General features: G+C 41.8%; 1 protein-coding gene across 1 annotated transcript in view; it reads left to right on the top strand.

Moving 5' to 3' along the window:
• CLYBL (citramalyl-CoA lyase) overlaps positions 1–17473 on the top strand; it is a 156391-nt gene that overhangs the window by 82095 nt on the left and 56823 nt on the right. The window lies entirely within an intron of this gene.

Below are 17473 nucleotides of genomic sequence, written 5' to 3'. Positions count from 1 at the left end.
AAATGTGGATGAAATTTTATTCTTTTCAGTTTCTTGGGAGTTAATGCTTTCCAGAAGGACTCAATTTGGTAGTGTTCCCTTTAACTTCCAGGTCTTCTTTACAAGTATGTTGAAAAGAAAAATATTACAGAGTTTTCACATAATAATTCTAGCTCTGAAAAGTGAAAATAGTGCTGCTGAATGTTCATGTGTACTGATGAAGGCAGATGGAAAACATTTTCCAGTTGCTAAAATTCTGTGTAAAAGGCTAAAATTATATCTGCTGTCACAGTGAATTAGTGTTGTTTAGTTTATGTTTGGAAGGCTGGTACTGTAAAATGACACAAGACACAATTGTGTGTTAAACTAGCATTTTTAGGTGCAGCTTAATTATGTGAAACAAACCATTTATAGCAGAGGCATCAATTTCTAATACAGGATGACAGCAAAACGAAATTTTATGATCAAGGTGACAAATTTGATAGTAGTGATTTCTAAAGGGTGATAAAATTCTACCTTTGTTGAAGTGAAGGGGAGCTGTGCCACTGGCTGTAAGATTTCAAAGAAATTAGGAGAAAATTATGTAATACAGACTGGAGGTGACAGACAAGCCCCTTACTGAGCTTAAATGCAAACAAGAAGCAGATAGGAGGTAAAAGTAGGGGAAAGCTACCAGAGAGCAGCACAGAACTGCTGTCTGGGCACACAGGGACAGAAGGTAGAAGGTCAAAGCTTGGCTGGAATCTAAACCGATGAAGCTTGAGCAGGTCAGCAAGAATGGCTACTAGGAGTTTATCAGTAGCAAAAAGGAGAAGAAAGAGCAGGTGAAGTGTGGACTCACTGCTCCATGAAGCCTCAGGCTTTACTGTCAGTCTGCTCTCAATCCTCCTGGGGCATTTCTTAGAAGCAAAACCTGTGGCAGCAGGACATAGCCACAGTAGAGGAGGATGAAGTTAGGGTCTGTTTAAGCTGGTTTGTGGGACCAGGCAGGGCACACTGGAGACTGCTGAGGGAGCTGGCTAGTGTCATCCTGAAGCTGCTGTCAGTCGTCAGTGAAAGGTCATGATGGCTGGGGTGGTTCCTGATGCCTGGAGAAAAGAAAATGCTTACAGCCATCTTCAGAAAGGATAAGAATGAGGAACCACAGGCCCATCAAGCTCTCACTAGTGGTTGTGAAAGCTGTGGTGCTGGTCCTCACTGAAGTTATTTCATAGCCAGAATGAACTGATCAGGACCAAATCATGCCCAATGAATCTCTAAATAAATGATCATGTTTTAGTACGAGAGATGAACAGAGGTCTGCCTTGACTTTGTCAAGACTTTGGCATGGCCTTACACAGTATCCTCGGTAAGCCTGAGAAGAAATGGGCCTTGTGGACAGAGTGTAGGGTTGGTGGCAGTTTGTGCGTGCTGTGTATATTTTGCAGTTGCCCCTTGTGGGGTAAATACCATGAAAATCTTCATCAACAGCCTGGTTGATGGGATGGAGTGCACTTTCAGCAGATTCATGATCACAGCAAATTGGGGTGCAGTTGATAAGCTGGAAGGGGCAGCTGTTCTTATGGGGCTTGGCCTTCAGAGGAATTAGTTGGCAGAGACATAATGAAGTCCAGCCAAAATAAAAGTAAACTCAGAATCATAAAATTGCTTAGGTTGGAAGTTGGCCTTCAAGAACATCTTGTTTCAACCCCTCTGCCATGGATGGGGTTGCCAACCACTAGACCCTGTGATCTCAAGGACAGGCTAGGGGCACAACCGCCTTGATGCAGCTCTTCAAAGAGGCCCTAGCAGTAGCTGCTTCAATTGCAGCTGAAGGGGTTTCAGCAGCGCATCCTGTGGCAAAGGTGGCCTACTGCCTCAGAGCCATGCTGCCAGGGATGCAGGCAGCTGGTGCAGGGAAAGGGTTCCTCACCCTCAATTGGGATGGTGAGGTGAGCAGACTGTGCCCAGCAGGAGGCCCCAGGACAAAAGAGGCATTGAGAAATAGGAGGGAGCCTGTGAGAGGCCACCAAGATGGCCATGGCACAGGGGGCGAGGCTGAGGGAGAGGAATTTATCTATCCTGGTGAGGAGAGAGCAGAGGGGACCTTGGTGAGGCCCTACTTTGATCAGGAGGATGGGGATGTTCTACTGAAGTCTTTTCCAACCTATGAATTAGTCTGTGTGATGCACGACCTCGTAGCAAAGCATAACTCAAAGTGATTGGAAGATCGAACTTCATTTTTAGATCTGCCACAGGTACTCAGGAAGACTTTGACTATTAGGTTCTGTGAATGCGAAGCTGAAATTATTACTGCTCTTGCTGCTTGATATATTAATGTTTCTGAGGTGTTTGGAGACTTTGTGTGAAAGATATGTCAAGAATATGCACTGAAGTACTGTATTCAGTGGCCCGTTGCAAATGGGTCGTCTAAAACTGAGAAAAAAATACTCAGCAACACTGAGTTTGTCCTTTTGATTCATTATTCTTAAAATAAATAGTGCTGATGATTTTTGCTGTTTACTGCCATGTTTTGTAACAATAAAAATTCCACCTGTGAATTTTCTTGAAGCTACTATTAAATGTTAGGGCTTAGGAAAGTAAGAACCTGGCTGAAGGTTCACAGTGCTTTGGGCCAATTTCACCTGCTTACACAGGGTCCTTGCTTTAATCATATCCAAGCAGCAAATTTGAACAACACCTCACCAAGTCTGTTTTACAAGACTCTGTGTGGTGCACATTCAGATTAAGCTAGATTCAGATAGATCAACGATCTGGAATACCAGCAGTTCCATTTGTTTTAAAAAGAAAAGTCATTTCCAAATGAGAAATGTTGCAGTCTGAATATGGAGTCATAGAGTCATAGAATCATTTGAGTTGTCAGGAACCTTTAAAGTTCATCTGTATGTCAAACGGCAATATTTCTGTAGTATCCAACCTGTTTGTCTTTTTTTTTTTCCTTAACAAGACAGTGCCTCTCTCTACCCTGCTTAAACAGCAATCTTGATGTCAGGGTCTCTGCAAATATGTTTCTGAAACATCCCGGAACCCCAATAATTGCCTGTATTCAGCTGTGTATTCAGTTGAGAGCATATTCTGCCTCACCAGGTAAAAAGGTGTTGGAAGAAAGACAAACTAATTGGCTGCAGAGTTCAGGTTTCTTGGAGGAACATCTTTATTTCTTCGCACCCAATACCGCTGTTGGGGGCAGGTAATTACAGCTTGATTGTCTGCAAAGTAAAGCCATGTGCAAGTCTTTGCTCATTTTGAGGCAGTAGCTTCATGAGCAGTTCAGTGATCAGGGAACAGCTGGCAGGAAAGCAGCTTCCCTTGGTTATAGCATTTTCTTTGTAACTTCCTCTGCTTAGTTCTTCCTCATCCTCTAGCATGAGTCCCTTTCCAGGTTCCTCTGGACTTTTGCCTGTGTCTTCTGCTTCCCAAAGTCTTCTCTTGCTCTAGCCTTTGGTCATAGCTCAGTAGCCTCTGGTCTCATCACTTAATAAATAGCTTTCCCTCAATGTTAGTTTTTGTTCAGATTTGCCAGAATGTTAACCCCAGTAGTGGTGTTAGACCTACTTGCCCTTTCATACTAGGGAATTAAATCCTGCCAGCAATATACAGATATTTATCACTCTTTGTCCTAAAAAAAATTTGACATACAAAGCTTCACATTTCTCATGTTTTTTACAGTACAGGTAAAAAAGCAATCTCTTGGATTAAATATATGTTTAGGAAACTTCCGTGGGATCCCCCAACATGAAACATTTCATTTGAAATTGAGCAGTGTTGCTGTTTTTCCTCTGGAACTGAAGAGATCGTCTTCATCCAATAAAAGTTATTAATATTCAGGGCTGGACTCTAAAATGATGTCGGACTGATGAGAGTTTAAGTTCTTTTGCTGCGAGACAGGATTCTATCACTTTATGTTTTGTAGGAGGAAGCTGCCTGCTCCTCCAGCGCCTGAGCAGTAGAAGCTGGGGAAGAGGAAGCTGTACTCCATCTTTCCTCTCGTCTCTGCCTTCAGTGGACAAACAACAAGCCCTGAGCCTTCCTGCTCTCCCTGTGCTCCTCAGCAGTGAGGGGAAGTTCAGTTTGGCTGGGAAGATGGGTAGGGAAAGACCTATTTTGGCTTACCCGCAGCATGGCCTCTTAGGGTCAGAGCATAAATTTACTCCCACTTAATATCTTATAGCAGCCACTTAAAAGATCATCACTGTGCTATGCCATGGAAGAAAAAGAAAATCAATTAATTCTTTTGAATCATCTGTTTTTAAAAATAGGATTAAAGCCTGACCACTTTTCAAACTGTTCCATTATGAATAACGCATACGTAAGGGATGTCTCTGGGTTTCATTACAGTTAAGAGCAGATCATCCGCATACATGCTGATTTTATGGAGATTTCTCCCCATGAGAATGCCTCCTCCATCGTTGTAGTGATCTGATCATGGGGTCAGAACAAGTAGCACACTGGAGAGAGAGCATCCTATCCTAGCATTTTTCTCCTAATATGAGGCGTTCTGACCTTTTTATTTCCTTATCACAGATGAGGAGAGGCTCTTGCATGCAAAGTAACACTTCAGCTGAGTTTTGGGGTGGAGATGAATACATAAAATGGGTCAGCACGGCATACAAAAAAATCCTAGGCTTTCCTTATTGAAATGCATTTCCTTGTTGATCTTTTACCGTATCAGTGGAAAAAAGCTGCAGTTGGCTTCCATAAATTTCTAGCTACTTCAATTAAAACCAACATTTTTCCTGTATTATGCTATGATGATTTTATATATATATATATATGTATGTATATGTGTATGTATATAATTATTAAAGCCAAGATGGTTGGGATTTATCAATGCTGCAGGTATTTCTCTAGACTCATAGTGAGAATGTTAGCAAGTACTTCATAGGCACAGTAGCATGAAACATTGATAACTAGGTTATCTTACCAGGTCTTTGCTTTATTTATAATAAATTAGTACTGCACCTAATTGTATTCCTCCTACGGGAAGAAGGCTTGCTGATAAAGTGTATAGAGAATGATTAAATGTACACAGACGCATAGTGGGGTGACTTCTCTTCAAAAGATGCACAAAATTAAAATGGGAATGCTGCTCTCCCTGGTGGCTTGCCATTATTAAAAGTCTCAGTAGCATGGGAAATTTCTTCTGTAGGAACTGGGGAGTCCAAAAGTCTCTCTGGTATATTGTAGGGAAGCTGAACTGTACAGTGAATCTCTGCAAGGCCTTTTTGATCCTTGAAGAGTTCTGATGAATATACATTTTTATGAAAGTTGTAAAGTATTTTCACTTTCTTATTAATCCCACCATGGTACTTGAAGAACTGCCACTCCTTACTGGTAGCTGTGGCAGTAAAAGTTCTTGTTCCTATTGTTTTATCCTACAAGCCAATCATCTTCCTAACAGAAAGATTTGAAGATTCATAACTATGGTCACAATATTCAGCAATTTTCTTCTTAATGATCTCAATAATACTTGTGTCTCTTCAAGCAAAGCCTTTGAAATGCCAGTTATTTCTTTTCCGCTGATTCAGTTGTATCCAATTAAGTTTGACTTAGACGTATTCTGATATACCAATTACTACTGACAGAATGGAGTCTAGAAACTTAGTGAAAATGTCTTGGTTCAGTATAAACAGTAACTTCAGGCAGAGGTATTTTAGCAGACCTGAGAAAATGCTTTAAAACCTGTTTGTTTAGGTTTGGAATTCATTTAAGTCCTCGTGAGTAGTCTGCTGTCTTCAGACACAGCAACACATGTGGGTACTGAAGGCTAATTGCAGGGCTAGAACTCATTACTGCTACATATTTCTGTAGCATTGTCTGGATTGTTTTGCAATATTTCCTGTGTTCTCGTAAGAAGAAGGACTTGGCTGTGCAGTCAAGGAGCATCTAGCACTCTGAAGGGCATCAGTGAGTTTTGGGTGTACTATACCAAATCAAACCAATGCAAAAAGTTGCGTATTCACATGCAACTTGGAAATCCATTGGATCAAATTTGGGTTGACTTTTGTCTATACAGAATGTGTATAAAGGTATGTGCATGAGGTTATGTTGCCAGGGCTGCGATGATAGCAGAAGAGAGCAAAATGTAAAGTTAGTGCCCAGACCCGTCAGCAGTGTTCTCGGCACTCAGAAATGTTTGTTCCACGTCTCCTTTGGTTATGAACAGAGATATACGTCTGTCCAAATTTCACTTGCAGTGATCTCAAAATCTGGTCTTGAACCTAAGACTTCATGATTCTTTTAACAAGCAGTCCACTCTGCTTATCCTTCCATGCTGTAAAGACCACATTTTGAAAACAGAGGCAAGGCAAGCATTGGGAATCTCACAGACTCCATTAATAATGGCATGAAACAGAAGGTGGTAGGACACAGAGACTATAGAACTTGCTCTCTGGTAATTTTTTCTGCTACATATCTCTATAGTTCGAGCCAATGTACCTTTGCTCTGATTTAGGGGAGGTAAGAGAAGGCAGAAATCGATTGTACTTTTCCCATTGCATAAGTCACAGGATAAGGAGAAGTGGAGGGAACCTTGGAAACATTCAGAAGAGACATTTGTCTGCCACAGTGATGTTGAGCTTGCCTTTATCTTGGGTGGAAATTGGCTTGAGTGGCTGTGAATTGTTGGCAAAACCTGTGCTATGTTCTACCAAACTACTTAAACATTATCTGTTTACCTGGGAATTAGTGGTATTATTAGGAAACAAAAGAAGTGTAGTGAGATACTAGATAAGAAAAAGGAATTTTTAAAGTCAGATGGTGGAACAATGTAGTTGTACATATGGAAGTTGCAGATGAAGGTAGCAATGTCTCTGGTCTTGGCTAAGTTTGGGAACATGGGCAGGTATTTGCTGTAATTATGAGGTTTAACCTCTGGACCTTTGGTTTCATTAGTTATTCTTCTCGAGGCCTGAGACAACAATTCTATCTCTCGTTGGTGAAAAAGAAAGCCCTTAGTATCTCTGCAGATTACATACCTGAGCTTCATTTCATCCCATTCTGTGTCTTAATTGTCAAGAGTCTATAATCCCTGCTATGCTCCATCTTCACAGGCAGATTCAGCAGATCTTATTCCAAGAACATTTCTCAGTGAATTAGGACATTTGTGTCTAAATGTGTAATTCAGGATAAATCCCAATACGAGTTGGAGCTTCCTTCTAGTGTATCCTGCATATAAAATTGAAGATCTTACCAGCTCCTAAGCTTGCCTGATATCCCTGAGTACTTTCGATTAGCTCATTTTCTCAGCAAGTTTCAAAAGTTAACCCCTTTCTTTGAGCTGTTGATGATTCCATGAATGTTCTGTGAAATGAAAGCCAACTGTCAAGACAAGGGTTGCTGTGCTGGTATGCACATGTGTAGTGCAGGACAGTCTGCTCCCAAAGTAAGCAAAGAGCCATCTTAAAACCAGCCATTTATTTCCACCAAAAGCTAGGCAGATGCCATGACATCCCTTCAACTTAGAGTGGAGTAATTTATCTCTGTTCAGCAGAAGACAACACATGGATTACATTTGCTTAAAGCTCTGTTTTTTACATATTCTCTGAATTACTTCCTTCTTTGAATTGTGAATAGGCTTTATGTTGAAGAGTGCTTTATACAGCTGAAAAATACACTTCTGTGGAACAAGCTGCTAACTAACATAACTACAGAACCAAACTTCTGGCTTACTGAAACTGGAGAGTATCCAGAGCCATGAATTTATTTTGTGCTAACAGACCAGAATGGGAAAAAAACGATATGCAATTCTGGTGATTTTTCTTGTCCCTGTCTTAAAAGCCATAATTAATTGGGAACAGAAAGTTAGAGAAGCACAAGTACAGTTTACTCACATCTAAACCTGCACATCACTGCTGGTTCTGCAACAGGCTCCAGGGGCAAGGAAGCTCTTGATGTGTCTCTGCATTGCCCACAGCCATGCCCACATTCTGGGCATTCAACCAAGGAATTCCTCTGCAAAGAATCAGAAATTATCCTTTTTTTTCATCCTTTCAGCTAAGTCAAAATGTCTAGTAGCATTTGAAAACTACTGTTTTATCACTGCTTTTGATGTACATACGCTGCCTGTGTGTTTGTTAGCACACCTAAGTGTGTTGGCTGAAGTCTACTGTATTTTTTTTCCCCAAAGGCAAATACAAATACATGTACAAACCCAGCATACTACAGATTTTGCTGTTGTAGGTTAATCAGCTGAGGTTGTCCACCTTTTCCCTTTGGCTACAAATGTCACAAGGGAGATTATGAACTCCTTGTTTATCAATAAACAAAGTGATAAGCTGCCTGTGGAGTCTGATTAGCACTTTGCATAATTTCTGAAAGGATTAATAAAATCGTACTGCTTTCTGCATTTGACTGCAGTTTCTATCTTTAAAGGAGCTTGGTTGCTCTGAGATTTCTGTTTCAACTTCTAAATGGCTGCATAGCCTCCTAGTATCTGCTTTATATCATTGTAATGGTACTTTCTGCTGTCTTTCTTTCACTGCAGTGCATTAGGACTACCCTCTCCAGAACAATAAACTTGCTAGTTATTATCTCTTCAAGGCTAGGGGAAAAGAACTGCAAATATTTTTCTTCATTTCTGATCACTGAGCTCCAGAAGGTCATAAATCCTTGTATTGTTCCTTTATTTGGGAGTAAATGGTTGTAAAGATGATGGCTGTTCATTTTAGCATCATTGTAAAACATTGCTACCTCATTCTTTCCTCCTTATTTGTTATGGTATCTTATAATGTTGCCTCAAAATAGCTGTTCCTATGCCAAACTTGAGATAGCTTCATCTTCTAAGGTTCCGTGATTAAACTGTGCATTATAAGGGGTTACACTGAACAAATTGATATTCTCTTCCTGCTTAGTGAGGTTATTTGGCTATATTTTAAACTTTGACTCCACACAGGCCCTATCTTCCACTCATTAACCAACCATTTTTAAATAGAATATATACAGACAATAATTTAGCGAACATTTTCTTGAGAAAAAGGGCAGATTAATGCGTGTAAACACGGGTGAATCTATTTAAATAAACTGTCCACAAAATCCTTACAATATGTAAACAACATTTGTTATGCCTTGGAGATAGCAAATGATTGGACTCATGAGACCCTGTTTATCCTACTGAACAGTTTCTTTCGTAACTTCAAAGGGAATTTTATATATTTATGGCAATAGCAGGGTGTTAAGTGTAGCTAGACAGAAATTATACCTCAGCTATTTAAGTTAATGCCAATAGGGATTAAATTAGATTTTATAGCTGTTAGTAGAAGTCTGTTTTGTAGCTAACAAGTGGGATTTTTAAATCCTGGAAAGCATAATCCTATTATAAAACTGGCAGCTGAATTAACATTATCTAGGAAGCACGTCTTCACGGATTAACATTTTTTGACATTAACAAAGAAAAACTAATGCTACAGGGATATTAGATGCTTTTCCCAAAAGTGGGAAAAAAAGGAAAGTGAATATAGGACAAGATAAATGGCATAAATACTGCAGTAAGGAAAAAAACGGAGAGAAATATGCATGAGAAATGAAATCTGGGAGTGACCGTTTCCTTTATCAAATACAAAAGAGATACACAGAGGAAGAAAAGGCTCTACAATTGATAGCTCATATGTTAGCCCACGTGTTGATTTATACACAAGGCATGGCTATCCTGTGCTCATAGCCATGAAGGCATTATGCTATCCTGAAGTCTGAGATCTTTGCATTCCAGAAAGATGCTATGAGAGACAAGAGCTGACAGTAATGCAGAAGAAGCACTCATCCCTTTATTAAACAGGACCATAAAGCTGTTCCACAGAGACACTAAAGAAGTTCTCGTTACCTTGAAGGGCAGCTATGGAACAACTACTGTAAGTGGTGGCTGTACAGGAGATGAGTGAGTCAGTGAACTTGCTGTCTTGCACTACGTTTTTTTAGGTATTTATTAACTGAGTAGGCTGACAGCAGCAATAAAAGCCACATTCCTGTATCACCGTAAACTTTTCATTACTTAAAATTACAAAGAATACATCTACTTTTCATTATTTTAAAAGTTTCCTGTTTAGAATCTGACTCCTTGTTCACAACTGCAGTATTGAAATAGTAGAAGTATTTTGTAGTGTAACGTACTGGGGAATCCACTTGGTGTACACAGAACAATTTTCTGGACTTTGAAAAATATTCAGTGTTGCTGATCCTGTACAGGTTCTACAGTAACATTATCTGTTGGCTGCCATCTTGTCTCACAAATTTCTTCTGTCTTGTCAAATATAAAATTTCATTAATTACTAATGAGAGATGAACTGCAACAATTTCTTCTGGCTTTACCTTCTAACATCTAAATCTCTTGGTTCAAGTAAAGTCACCGTTAGACTGGATTTTGTGATCAAAGATTGAACTGCGTCTTTACAAACCCTATGTATGGCTTTACAGGTTGATCCTTGGTTTGTTGCGTTCAAAACAAACATTGCATTTTTCCATTGCCTTCACACACATGCTTAATTTTCTAGCTGGTGGGAATTCACATACTGAGCAACCTCTGAACAGCAATTGATTTGACTTGACAGAAACGAGCAGAAAGAACAACTGGCTTTTAGCCTGTGACAACCACCTCCATCCCCAGTCAACAAACGTCACCTCTTCCTATGTCCACGCCTTCATACCAGCATAATTGTTGTCAAAATGAGAGCACTGCAGGGCTCACATCCTCCCAGGGGTGATGTTTCCTGGAAGAAGAGTGACGATGCTTTGCCGTAAGCAACTCGGTGGGTCAAAGAAGTCTCTCAGAGATCTCTCTTCCTGTCACTGTTGGAGCTCTGAGTTCTCCCTGTGCTGCCAAGAGAAAGCAGTCCCACAAGGGTCACCTTTCCATGCCATATGGCATTGGCAAGCAACCTCCTTCCATACTGATTGGGGTAAAAAAAAACTAACAAAAAAAGCACCTGTAGTAAATCTGTGGGTATTGAGCCTAATTCCTTGAGAGAAGCAGAGGATTTATTGAAATGTGTCTTTTTTCCTTCTACTGGTAAGTATATGCAGCAGGGAAGCCCAAGACCTCCATTTGGAATTGTTTGTTGGAGGGCATTCTGGGGTAACAGCAGTTGAGCTGGAGCAGCTGTCATCATCCACTTCAGTCCCCTGATCTGAAGTAGGATGAAGCTTAACCGTGTCAGAGCCTTTGACATGATCTCTTGCCATATCCTTCTCTCTAAACTGGGGAGGTATGGATTGAAAAATGGACTATTTGATGGATTAAGAACTGGTTGACTGATCGCAGCCAAAGGGTTGTGATCAATGGTTCTATGTCTGGGTGGAGACCGGTCACATGTGGTGTCTTGTGCCCCTTGGTCTGGGGCAATCCCAGATATTTATACAGAGCAGCCCTGCAGAGAAGGACTTGGGGGTCCTGGTAGACAAGCAGCTGGACATGAGCCAGCAGTGTGTGCTTGCAGCCAGGAAGGGCAACTGTGTTCTGGGCTGCATTAGAAAAGGGGTGGCCAGCAGGGAGAGGGAGGCGATTGTCCCCCTCTACTCAGCTCTTGTGAGGCCCCATCTGGAGTACTGCCCCCAGGCCTGGGAAACCCAGTAGTGGGAGGATGTGGAGCTCTTGGAGCGGGTCCAGAGGAGGGCCACTAAGATGATCAGAGGGCTGAAGCACCTCTCCTGTGAGGAAAGGTTGAAAGAACTTGGCTTGTTTAGCTTGGAGTAGAGAAGTCTCCGGGGAGACCTCATTGTGGCCTTCCAGTACTTGAAGGGAGCATATAAACAGGAAAGGGAATGGCTGTTTACGAAGGTGGATGGTGATAGAGGGTGGTGACATGCTGGAACAGGTTGCCCAGAGAGGCTGTGGATGCCCCGTCCTTGGAGGCATTCAAGGCCAGGCTGGATATGTCTCTGGGCAGCCTGATCTAGTGGTTGTTGACTGCCCATGGCAGGGGGTTGAAACTGAATGATCATTGTGGTCCTTTTCAACCCAGGCCATTCTATAATTCTATAATTCTATAATTCTATGATTCAAACCACTCCAGTGGGTATTTCTGTAACCTGCTGTTGGTGGTGTGGCCCAGAGATGGCTATGGTTCTTCTAATGGCTGTTATAGATTTTCTGATATGTCAACACTGATGAATGGAAAGCTGGACATAAGCCAGCAATGTGCCCTTGTAGCTCACAAAGCCAACCACTGGGCTGCAACAAAAGCAGTCTGGCCAGCAGGACAAAGGATCTGATCCTGCCCCTCTACTCTGCTGGTGAGGCCTCACCTGGAGTACTGCATCCACATGTACGGGAGAGACATAGATGTGTTGGAGTGTGTTCAGAGGAGGTCCACAAAAATGGTCCAAGGGATGGAACATCTCCCTTACCGGAACAGACTGGGAGTACTGGGGCTGTCTTTTTCATTTCTGGTTCTCAAAACTGTTTATTTCAACTGAATTCTTACAAATGCAACATAGAAATGTGTAGTTGGCCCCTATTTTATACTGTGTGATGCTTCTGCTAATATATTTCCAGAATAAGCTTTTTTTTTTTTTTAATAATCCTGCACTGGTGGCACCTATGAACTTGACCATAATTAGCATTTTCAGCTATGTTTCTGCCTCTGTCTCCATCTCATACGTGATGCTGTTCTTTTTTTTTCATTTTTGACAAAGTTTGAGAACATGTTTGCATGGTCCTCCAAATTCTAAATCCCTAAAGACGCTGTAAATCTAATCACTCTTGCACTATTCATGTTGCTACTGAAAATATTGAAACCGTGCCCATTCTCCCACTGGGCCAGCTGCTCCATGGAACTGCTGGTTGCTGGTTTCCGAAGGCAGCTTTCCACAGTATCCTATTTCCTTTGACATTATGTGCGACAGTGTCAAAAGCTTTCTCACATCTTGGATGCCCTCCACTGAGCCCTGCCCAGTTTTTCAACACCTCCCTTGAAATGAATTGCTTAAGCTGGATATTCTACTTCACATTTCACCTCACTGGTGCTGATCAACACAGTAACAGTAGCCTCCTTAGTTTTCTGGTCATCCTCCTCACAATGTAGTCCAGTATTCAATTTGTCATGTTTGCAGTATGAGTGCACTGTTCCCTTCCTGGCCCTCATTCGGGTTGCCACTCACTAAAGTCCCATGATCTTTTCAGTAGCCAGTCTCTACAGTCTTTCACTCCTGGCCAGGTAGGTGCATGAGATTATCCTACTCATACTGCACAAGTTCTCTCTTCTTCTTGCTGAGCTTTCTTGAGTTCCATTTTTCCCAGTCCTTCACTTTCTCACGGTGCCCCTGGATAGAAGCTCTACCAGTCACATCCCTCTGGTTTGGTGTCACTGGAAAATTTACTGAGTGTTCATTCAGTGTCATCACTGGTGCTGATGCAGAAGATGCTCAATAAAATTGTCCCCAGTGCCAAAGCATGGGGTCTTTTTACCAGCTGCCAACTAGGCATAAGCCATGGATAACTATCCTTCAAACTCAGCTGTCAAGACAGTTTTCAGCCCATTTAATAGTTCCTTCTTTCTGCCCATATTTCCTATGCTTCCAGATGACAATGCCATGCCTTCTAAAGTCACAGTGTATTATACCTGCTGCTCTCTGTTCACGTAGCTACTCAGTTTGTCATCAAAGGTCATCAGATTGATTGTGCTGAGATGTCCTCCTCCTATCTCCAACCCACACAGACCATACAGACCATCTTCTCCTTGTTCGGTTGTCTGTGATTATCATGATACCATGATTGTAACTTGTTCTGCCTCCTTTTCTTATTTACCTAGCTAGAATCTGTAGTCTTAATAAGCAAGGGACTTTGTCCTTGTTTTGTTATACAACTTCCCAGTCTCGGGTATTGATGCCCGTAGCATTGCAGCTACTGTGCCTTCTGAGCAATAAAATTTTTGTTGCCTCATGTTAAATGTGGATGGCTGCATCTGAAAATGTGATTCCTAGCTACAGTACTAATGTGGCTGTAAGTATGTAAAAGTCTGCTTTTGTGCATGCTCATAAATGCCTCTCTCCTTTTCTGGCAGCTTGTTGCCTCTCCAATGTCAAGGCTATCAGAAAAATGCCTTCTGTTCTAAGGCTCCTGAGTAGATGAGATCAAAACTTGCCTAGCAGATTCTGAGAGGAGACAAAGAACAGAAACCATTGCCTTTTTATTTAAAAATGGCTAGAAAAGGAAAGAGGAAATGATGGATAGTGATAGGACAAGGGGGACTGATTTTGAACTGAGTCAGGTAAGGTTTAGGTTAGATATTAGGAGGAAGTTTTTCACACAGAGAGTGGTGACACACTGGAACAGGTTGCCCAAGGAGGCTGTGGATCCCCATCCCTGGAGGCATTCAAGGCCAGGCTGGATGTGGCTCTGGGCAGCCTGGTCTGGTGGTTGGTGACCCTGCACATAACAGGGGGTTGAAACTGGGGGATGATCATTGTGGTCCTTTTCAACCCAGGCCATTCTATGTTTCTATGATTCTATGAAATAATGGTCTTGTACATAGTGGCATGTGTAACAGACTCACTGGAAGCTAATTGATCAGGGTCACAGATCAGGATAGTGGAGTGTTGTAGATAAAGTAAGAATAGTGGAGCATAATCATGTTGCCTGATCAGGGAAGGAGACTGTAGACAAAAATTTCTTTGAACAGCTGAAAGAAGTCTCTGAAATTCTTTCTGGTTTTCATGGAGGACTTTAACCATGCCATCATCCCCTGAGAAGATCGCATAATAGAACACAAGCTATACAGATTTCTGGAGCGAAAGGGAAACAATTTTTGATGCAAATACTGAACAAGATAACTCGAGGAGATATTTTGTGAACTCTTGAGTGATAACGAACTGTTAATCAGTGACAATTCTGTCCACAGGAGCTGTGTGAAGCTGGAACTTAAGATCTTGAGGGAAGTGAGGGCAGCAAGGAGGGAAGTGAGGGCAGCAAGGAAACGAGATTTCAGCTTGTTCAGTGAGCTAGCAGGCAGGACAGATGTCATGTTGTGTTGCCTCTGATGGACAAGGAAACTCATAAGAGCTGGTCAGACTTCAATGGCAATCACCTTAAAGTGCAAGAAAATCAACTTAAGCACAGGAGAACAGGCAGCATGGCAGCATGGCTGAAGTGGACACTCTTGATTCAGCTAAAAAGCAGAAAGATTGTACGCAGGGAACAGAAGCCGGAGTGGGCTACCTTGGAAGAAAATAGAAGTATTGCTTGAGCATGTAAGGGCAGAATGAGGAAAATCAGAGCCTGAACGGAATCAAAATTGATGAGGGGCCTGGAGGACAACAAGAAAGTTTTCAATACCTTCAGTAACAATATAAGAAAGGCCAAGGAAAATGTGTGTCTAGCTGAGTGCTGACCTTTGCTGTAGGACCAGACTTAGGTGTTTAGTAGGTTGTCTTAGGCTTTAGACCTTATCTGAGGGCTTCTGTTCTTAGAATCATTGAATCACGGAATCACCAAGGTTGACCTCCAAGATCATCCAGTCCAACCATCCACCTATCACCAGTATTTCCCACTAAGCCATGTCCCTCAGAACATGTAAATGTTTCTTGAACACCTCCAGGGTTGGTGACTCCACCACCTCCCTGGGCAGCCCATTCCAGCATCTGACCGTTCTTTTGGAGTAGGCATTTTTCCAAATGCCCAACCTGAATCTCCCCTGGCACAACTTGAGGCCATTCCCTCTAGTCCGCATATTAGTTACACAGGAGAAGAGGGTGACTCGCACCTCATCACAACCTCCTTTCAGGTAGTTGTAGAGAGCAATAAAGTCTCCCCTGAGCCTCCTCTTCTCCAGACTAAATAATCCCAGTTCCCTCAGCCTCTCCTCATAAGACCCTCCTTGTGTTCCAGGCCCTCCACTTTTGCTCTTCTCTGAGCATGCTCAAGGGCCTCAATGTCTTTCTTGTACTAAAGGTGCAAGAGTAGTTAGTGAGGATGAGCGAGCATCCCCAATAAGCACATATACACAGTTACATATACATGCACGTATGAATATATATACACACGCATAGAATCATAGAATTATAGAACCATAGAGTCATAGAATCATAGAGTGACCATATGACCATTGAGTGAGGACCTCAAAGATTACCTAGTTCCAAACCCCCTGCTGCAGGCTGTGTTGCCACATGTGGCCCGTCGCACAGCTCAGTTCAGTCAGAAAGCAGTGGCTTTACCAGCATCCACATAAACACGGTGCTCCTACATATATGAACAGCATGGTGGCCAAATTCTATTCCCAGTCCTGCATGTACTCCTTCTATATATTATTATCCATATGCACACAGTGCATGATATGGACACACATAATATGGACCTCCCATATCCGACCCTAGAAAACCTGGATTTGGTCCCAGGTACCTCAGTTTCTGTCATATGGACCTGCAAAGTGTGGAGGTTCATGGCCTCACCACAGCTGCTTTAAGTCAAACTTTTCATTAAACATGCACATGCATATACACATGTGCACATGTACATGTATATATACACTGTCAAGTAGCCCACCCAGTATCTGGCCCTAGATCTCATTAATAATTTGTGTTCTTTTGCCATTTGCCTAGGATTTACCACTTCTTGTCCTCCACAGCCCTAGATAGTTGGAAAATTAAAGGCCAGGTTTCTGAAAGTCGTAGACTGGTGATAAGAAATTTGCTGTCATTCTTTTTATTTCAGTAGGATTTGGGTGTTAAACTGTTATTCCAAAAGCCCGTTTATCTACAAATGTACATGTGAAATGAACAGCTGTAGGAATGGCATGATTGACTACCGTATAGAATGAGGAAGGAAACTTCACAAAGGTCATACACGCTTCATTTGAGATTGTAGTTTCAAATTGTTGTATTACTTGTTTGCTGTGTTGACCCACATACAAGGGTCTGTATATGCTATGTGTTTTACTGTTCCTTTTGTAGCAGGAGGAGAAGCATCTCAACTGGGTTAAGCACAGTAGATGGTAGAGATAGGAGGTTGTGGCTACCCTGCTGCTCTTGCAGTTGATTAGCTGTTTTCAGTAATTACACATTTCCATCAGGGGTGCAACGGTTATCACCTCTGGTAATGAGATTACTCCCATTTCATACAAGTGTAATGTTCTGCTGCTTCCCTCTTGGCACTTTACATGTCTCTTTGACTCTCACTCTCAAAGCTCACTGAGGTTGCTGGCCATATTCTCTCCTACGGATCTGTCGAACCGTGCAAACTGGCTCCCCAGCATTTGTCAGTTTCATGGTAGTGACAAATAGTCCTGCCAAGGTAGTATGACGGCATGGGCAGAAAATAGCCTGCTTTGCAGTTATTTAGAGAACTTGTTCAAATTTTTGTGTTGCCTTTTTTAAGGTGGCTAAATTAAATGTTTTTCACTTCTGTGAGGGATTTCTGCTAACCGTAATGTATCAGGATTGTTTTTCCTTGTTTTTTCTTTCTGTTCACCATGGAAGAGAAACCAAATAAGGTACTATATTTTCATTACAAGATTGAAAATCTTGCAGAATTTGCTGGGATTCTCTAATTGCAGAGTACTTGTTCCCCAAA

The sequence above is a fragment of the Centrocercus urophasianus genome, unplaced genomic scaffold (genome assembly GCF_019232065.1).
Source record: "Centrocercus urophasianus isolate 14NV4802_14NV808 unplaced genomic scaffold, USGS_Curo_1.0 seq_12, whole genome shotgun sequence".
Lineage (NCBI taxonomy): Eukaryota > Metazoa > Chordata > Aves > Galliformes > Phasianidae > Centrocercus > Centrocercus urophasianus.
This window is presented reverse-complemented; position numbering and strand designations above follow the sequence as displayed.